Consider the following 7,124-nt stretch of genomic DNA (forward strand, 5'->3'; position numbering starts at 1 on the left):
CCTCCTCCTCCTCGGGGAGGTTGTTTCACAATTGTGGGGCTGCCATTGAAAAGGCCCTCTCTCTTGTATATACCAGATCAGCATCTCTGCTTGATGGGGCAGTCAAGAGGGCCTGACAGGCATGCGGAGGGGCCATGGCTCAGAGGTAGAGTGTCTGCTTGGAACGCAGAAGGTCCCAGGTTCAATCCCCGGCATCTCCAGTTAAAAGGACCAGGTGGTAGGTGATGAGAAAGGCCTCTGCCTAAGACCCTGGAGAGCTGCTGCCAGTCTGAGAAGGCAACACTGACTCTGATGGACCAATGGTCTGATTCAGTAGAAGGCAACTTCATGTGTTATCCATGTAGTATCTATAGGTAGCTCTAGCAACTCATATGTCAAAAATCATGCTGAAACAAAAGATGGGTAGGCATACTGAGTGCTTCACAGTGACACAGGGCACCAGCAGAACATACCTTTGTTTGAACTTCATTTGTATATACCAGATCAGCATCTCTGCTTGATGGGACAGTCAAGAGGGCCTGACAGGTATGCGGAGGGGCCATGGCTCAGTGGTAGAGTGTCTGCTTGGAATGCAGAAGGTCCCAGGTTCAATCCCCGGCATCTCCAGTTAAAAGGACCAGGCGGTAGGTGATGAAAAAGACCCCTGCCTAAGACACCGGAGATCTGCTGCCAGTCTGAGAAGGCAACACTGACTCTGATGGACCAACGGTCTTACTCAGTAGAAGGCAACTTCATGGGTTATCCATGTAGTATCTATAGGTAGCTCTAGCAACTCATATGTCAAAAATCATGCTGAAACAAAAGATGGGTAGGCATACTGAGTGCTTCACAGTGACACAGGGCACCAGCAGAACATACCTTTGTTTGAACTTCATCAGGTATTTGCAAGATGAGTTTCTGATCGAATTACCTTGATGTTCCCTGGCCAAGTTCCTCTCAAGCACAAGACTTTGCCGAGCAGCTTTTGCCCAGTTCGAGAAATAAACGACCTCATTGACCAGTGAAATGACGGTAACCCCTCATCACCATAGTAGCGAAGGTCATTAAAATGACTGACAAAAACCCTATAATCATGTGACAGTTGTTCCATATTTCTTGTATTTATCATATCTGCATGTGTGTGCACACATGTGCACCTGGAAGCCATGGCGACCTCTGGTGACTGACCCCAACTGGGGGTTTGGAGGATTCTCAGAGAGGTGGCTGAATAAAGCCTGCCCCCTCCCTCCCACCACTGGTATTCCAAGGAGGTCTCCCATCCAAGTACTTGCCAGAGTTGACCTTGCTTAGCTTCCGAGATCTGATGAGATCAGGCTTGCCTGGGCTATCCAGGTCAGGGCAGTTGGTCTGTTTTTCCTAATGGCTTTAAGATGTGGTTTAATTATGTTTTACATTTATCAGCTGCCTTGGTGGCCCTTATGAGGGCAGAAAGGTGGGATATAAATTTTGTTATAGATATACCTTCTGCCAGTTTGGTGTAGTGGTTAAGTGCACGGACTCTAATCTGGGAGAACCGGGTTTCATTCCCTACTCCTCCACTCGCAGCTGCTGGATGACCTTGGGCAAGCCATAGTTCTGTCAGATGCGCTCTTGGAAAACGGCAGTTTCTGTCAGAGCTCTCTCGGCCCCACCTACCTCACAGGGTGTCTGTGGTGGGGAGGGGAAGGGAAAGGAGTTTGTAAGCCGCTCTGAGACTCCAAGTGAAGGGTGGGGTATAAATCCAATCTCCTCCTCCTCCTCCTCCTCCTCCTTCTTTCCTCTTGGTTCAAGGTGGCTTACAATAATAGTTAAGACACCCCTAGCTACAACCAAACATAAACTAGCAAGCCCCTCAAACCCTCACCCCCCAAAAACCCTCCCCCTCCCCCTTAAAAGGTGCCTACTGTTCAAACCCTTTCTAAAGCCCCTGGGAAGCAGGCAGGCCTTGCAGCAGTCTCCAAGGAGGGGCCCCCTCTCACCTCTTCAGGGAGCCCATTCCACAGAGCCGGGGCCACGACGGAAAAGACCCAGGCTCTGGTCAATGCCAGATGCCAGCATATAAAATACTTTTGATTGATATTTAGGTGAGAAAGAAACGGGGCCTCCTCTGAACTCGCTGGATCATGAATGCAGGGACAACGCTATGGATTCAGGCTGCTGACCTTGCAGTAGAGTACAGGGGACTCTTCTAACTTTGACACTCCTAACAGCATGTCAGTCTGTTGGCCCCGGCTGTTTGTCAACATCCTATTTGCAGCTACTCAATGAGTATCTTTAAGCTAACCCTACTCAGCACCCGAAGTGCCAGCGCAGCACTGATTCTGTATGGGACGTCCCGCTGTTTTGCCTGAATGCAAAGTGTCCCATTTACATTTGGCATGGATAGCAGACAAATTTGATGTTTGCCAAATAGGACGCGCTGAAGAACCCTCGAGTGTCACCGGATTAGTGTGCCGTGAGGTTTTCGCCCAGCACTCTGAGCGAGTTGTCGCCTTTTTTATTGTTTTGCAGACTTGCGCATAGCTCCCTTGTGTGTCACAGATCCGAAGGGCACTCCTCTGATCCTCCTCCCCCCCTTTTTTGCATTTCTCAGATGGTTAAATAAAAGCATTGTGGACAGAGCAATAAAAACACGGTGCCTACAGCCTGTTAACAGAGACCCATTCATAAATCAGATGCGGCAAAAACACAGAGATTAAATTGTTTGATAGAAACGATATCAAACTGCCTCGCGACAGTCATATTCTGAACGATCGATTCGATAAATAAAAGCTTGATTGGGTTGCAGATCATATATTTTTTTACAGTTTGTTTGAAATCTTCTGGCAGAGGACTGGCATTTGGGGAAGCACTGCAGGAGATTGGGCTGTGCCATCAGTATTATTGTACACGTTGCACTTGTTAAATATCTATATATAGGTTTGGAATGTTATTTTAACGTTTCAGTGTTTTAAGGCCTGATGTTCTCTGCCTTGGTTGCCGTTTGAGTGGAAAGGTGGCCTATAAATGTTTTAAGTAAACAGATAAGAATAAATAAAAAAACCATCCGCAATTCGCATTGAGCCAAGTTCTCTCTGTGTTTGCTTAATATCTCTCAAGCGTCCTCTGTTCCATTATTAATATAACTTGTTCGACAGGCATCACACTGGCGTCTTTTAAAGCAACAACCCACATTCCACCCAACGACGTCAAATAAAACGCAGGGCAGCTACACGGGGCACGGCGGCTACACGGGGCATGGATCGGTGCCAAAAAGACGCCACTCGGATTCGTGCTAAACGCTGCTTTTCAGAGTGTCCGAAAAGCTCCGTCCGCTGAAGTGGAAAAGGGGGTTAGAGAGGGTGTCTCCGTAACTGGCCACCTGGCTAATCTGGGCAAACTCATTTCCCAGGCTGACCTCAGCGCCTTGGAACGTGGAGGTGGAGTTGGCGGGGGTGGGGGGCCACGGCAGGCACATTCAGGGTTTTACAGCCAGGCCTGTTGTGGTGGGGCCACAAGGAAAGAAGCTACAGCAGCCCGACAAGGAGTTGGGGGAGAGAGAAGAGTTTCCGACAGGCTGAAGACTTTCCTTCCCATCCCCTCGTGTTGGATGGTGATTCTGCCCCCCCCCCCGCATCCCACCCGCCGTTAAATTAGTGCTTCAGCATCTTCCTTGCATTCTAATTACTTTATGGGGACACAATTCCAGAGTCCTGAATGACAGTGATGCATTTTGCATTTGCATATTCACATTGGCTTCTGTTTCGAGGCTCAGTCCTGAATGTTCTGAAACACTAAGGTTTCATTAGGGATGAAAACGGCCTTGCCGGCCTCCAGGTGGGATTTGGCGATCTCCTGGTATTCCTCTGTTAAATACGGGGTTCTGGGCGCATTGCAGTAAATCAGCTCTGCTTTAGTCAGTGATTTCGGGAACACACAAGACAAGACTCCAGGGCAGCTGCCCTGTTTTAAAGCATGCAGTCACCACACCCAAACACACCCCATTCCCAATGATAGGCTATTTACATAATACTGTTACTCTATTGGTCTACTTCAGGATCCTGGTAAGCTATTATTCTGGGGAAACAAGCTCAACTAGAACCCGGTACTATTTCAGGGATTACTCAGGGTCAATACACAACACCTCAGTGGAACTGGATTCCTTGATGGTGGGGGGGAGCTCTCCTCCTTTGGAGGTTTTCAAACAGAGGCTAGATGGCCATCGGACAGCCATGCTGATTCTGTGAGCTTGGGCAGGTCACGAGAAGGGAGGGCAGGAAGGGTTGCCTCAGAGCTTAGTTCATGTGGCCCTTGCTTACATGCCCTGGGAAATGCTGATCGCCACTTTGGAGACTGGAAGACATTTTTCTCCAGGCCAGTTTGGCCAGGGATCCTGGAGGGTTTTGGGTCTCCCCCCCATTAAACCCCCGTGGGGTGTTCAAGGCAAGAGACGAAACCGTGGTTTCATGTGGCATCTTCACTCATCCCAAAGGGAGCAGACAAAAGGATAAGTGGTTGGTGGTAGAAAGTGCCCTCAAATCACAGTAATTTGGCAACTCCTTAAGAGTTGTCAAGAGGTTTCAAGGCACTTCCTTGGTGGTCTTTCATCCAGGTACTATCCAGGGCTGACCCTGGTTAGCTTCTGAGATCTGATACGATCAATCTAGCCAGGGCCATCCAGGGCAGGGCAGGGATTCCTTGGTGGTGGTGGAACGTGTCATGAAGTTGCAGCCCACTTATGGCGACCCCCGTGGGGTGTTCAAGGCAAGAGACGAACAGAGGTGGTTTGCCCTTGCCTGTCTCTGCACAGCAACCCTGGACTTCCTTGGCGGTCTCCCATCCAGCCCCGTAGCTAGGGAATTTTTGGGGAGGGGGCCTTGGGGGGGCACCAGCTAATTAAATCAAACCACGATGCAGGCGGCAAGTTGGGGCACTTTGGGGTCAGCCCGGGAAAGAGGGGGCCCAGAAGAAACACTAGGGGGCCAGGCCCCATGGGCCCCATGCTAGCTACGGGCCAGCTCCCATCCAAGCACTAACTGGGGCTGACCCTGCTTAGCTTCCGAGATCTGATGTGATCTTACTAGCCGGGACCATCTAGGCGAGGACAAGGATAACATGATGGTTGGGGAAAGCGTCATGAAGTTGTAGCTGATTTATGGACCTGAGACCCAGTGTGGTGTAATGGTTAAGAGTGACAGACTCTCATCTGTGTCAGCTATGCTGCCATGGGGGTGGGGGAGGTTTAGTTTGTCTTATAATTGCCTTTGCATTCCCTCTGTGCTTCTTTGCTGCTACAACCAGGGCTATTTTTGGGCAGGAACGCACAGGAACGGAGTTCCGGCTGGCTTCTGAGTTGGCCACACCCAGCAGGAGCTCATTAGCATAATAGGCCACACCTAACAGCAGAAACTCATTAGGATTGGCTACATCAGGGGTGTGTGGCCTAACATGCAAAGAAGTTTCTGCTACAAAAAAAGCCCAGGGTTCTGACAACAAAGAAAGTAAACAGAATGAGAAGCAAAAGGTGGGTGTGGTGACATGGGGGTGTGGTCTAATATTCTAATGAATTTCTGGTTTGGGGTGTGGCCTATTATTCTAATGAGTTCCTGCTGGGCTTTTTCTACAAAAAAAGCCCTGGGTACAACGCTTATCTCTAAGTATTGCAGGTGGGGATGTTGATGTCTGGTTTTCTTGGGAACGGGTGCGAGAGAGTTTCGTTCCCAGCTTCAGTGCTAAACGGCCAAAGCTCTATCTCCCACCCGCGGGAGGGTAGCTAATTGGCCAGGGCAGTGGGGGGGGGGTGCATACGAATTTCCTATATCCTATTATGCCCAGGGGCAGCCGCCATTCTTAACAGTGCCTATGTTAATGTATCTATAGCTCTTCAATAAAGTATTACCTTTCCTGATAAGCGTGTACTACGTTGTTGGCTGTGGGTTCTGACATTCTGGAGGACTGGGTTGGATTCTCCACCCCTCCTGCTGGGTGTCCTTGGGCCAGTGGGAAAGAGATTGTGAGCTGCTTCGGGATTCCTGAGGGTCGAGAAATGCAGAGTATAAAAGCCAAGTCTTCTTCTTTGCATTACGACCCTGGCCTTCAGTGGGGGTCACCCATCCAAGCACTAACCAGGGCTGACCCTGCTTAGTTTCTGAGATCAGAGGAGATCAGGCTAGCCTGGGCCATCCGTATCAGGCCACCAAAGCTTCACACGCGTGGAAAATATCCGTGTTGATCCATTCACACAAAAGGGTGGCCACACGTACGCTTCCATGATGCATGGCCGGGGCGTCAAGATCAAAAGGCTGAAAAGAATTTCTGGATTCTCCAAAATACTGCCTGTTTGAGGAATGCGTCCCCTATGCTAACTAAGCCTGGACGGAACGGAGACGGCACCGCCACAGAGCTGGTAACTATCCGGTCAGCTTCCCATCAAAAGGTGTTCTCTGTAAAGCCAGGTCAACATGCTATGTTTGCCAGTCTTTTTTCATGCTAGAAACTGGGCTGTCAGTTCCCTTTGGCCACAGTGCCCTGAGCAAATGGTGCAGATAATCCATGATGCAGAACGGTTTGTTTTAGATTCTCATGGAGCGCCAGAAGAGATTTGCGTCTAAGTTGTAATTAAATTCCTAGCGTGGCAGGAGAGCACCTCTTGCCCCTGTGTGGGTGATTGTGTGTATAAGGCAGGAGTCATTTCGTAGAAAAAGAGGTGCAGGAGCTCATTAGCATAACTTATTGGAATAACTTATTTGCATACGCCACACCCCCTGACATCCCCGGAAGTGTGTCAGAAGGCAACACCCACCACTCAGGCGCCACTGGACTGTTTTGGATTGCTAGCTATTGGGGGGGGGGGACATGCAGATCTGCCCTCACAGAGGAGGGAGAGCTTGAACCTGAAGGAGGGATGAGGGGGGGGCTGTGCAACTTACCTGGCTGCTTCTTTCTCCTCGTGGCCCGACTGAGGGCTGCTGGGAGCAGGGGGCAGGGCTTGTTGCATGTGCCCACCACCTGGGCTCCTTACTGCCGGAGCTCCAGCTCCACTCCTGTGTGCTCCCACAGGAAATGACCCCTGGTATAAGGCATTGCTTGCATGAGCCTTTGCACTGTATAACAATATCTATCTATCTATCTATCTATCTATCTATCTATCTATCTATCTATCTATC

The 7,124-nt window shown here is 49.8% G+C and overlaps 1 non-coding gene across 1 annotated transcript; it reads left to right on the top strand.

Annotated features, from left to right (window-relative positions):
* The first annotated feature begins 534 nt into the window (after positions 1 to 534).
* Positions 535 to 606, top strand: TRNAS-GGA. The gene has a single exon. It is a non-coding gene; the product is annotated as a tRNA-Ser (tRNA).
* The last annotated feature ends 6,518 nt before the right edge of the window (positions 607 to 7,124 follow it).

The sequence above is a fragment of the Gekko japonicus genome, unplaced genomic scaffold, assembly GCF_001447785.1.
Source record: "Gekko japonicus isolate JY-2015 unplaced genomic scaffold, Gekko_japonicus_V1.1 scaffold3945, whole genome shotgun sequence".
NCBI classification, from domain to species: domain Eukaryota; kingdom Metazoa; phylum Chordata; class Lepidosauria; order Squamata; family Gekkonidae; genus Gekko; species Gekko japonicus.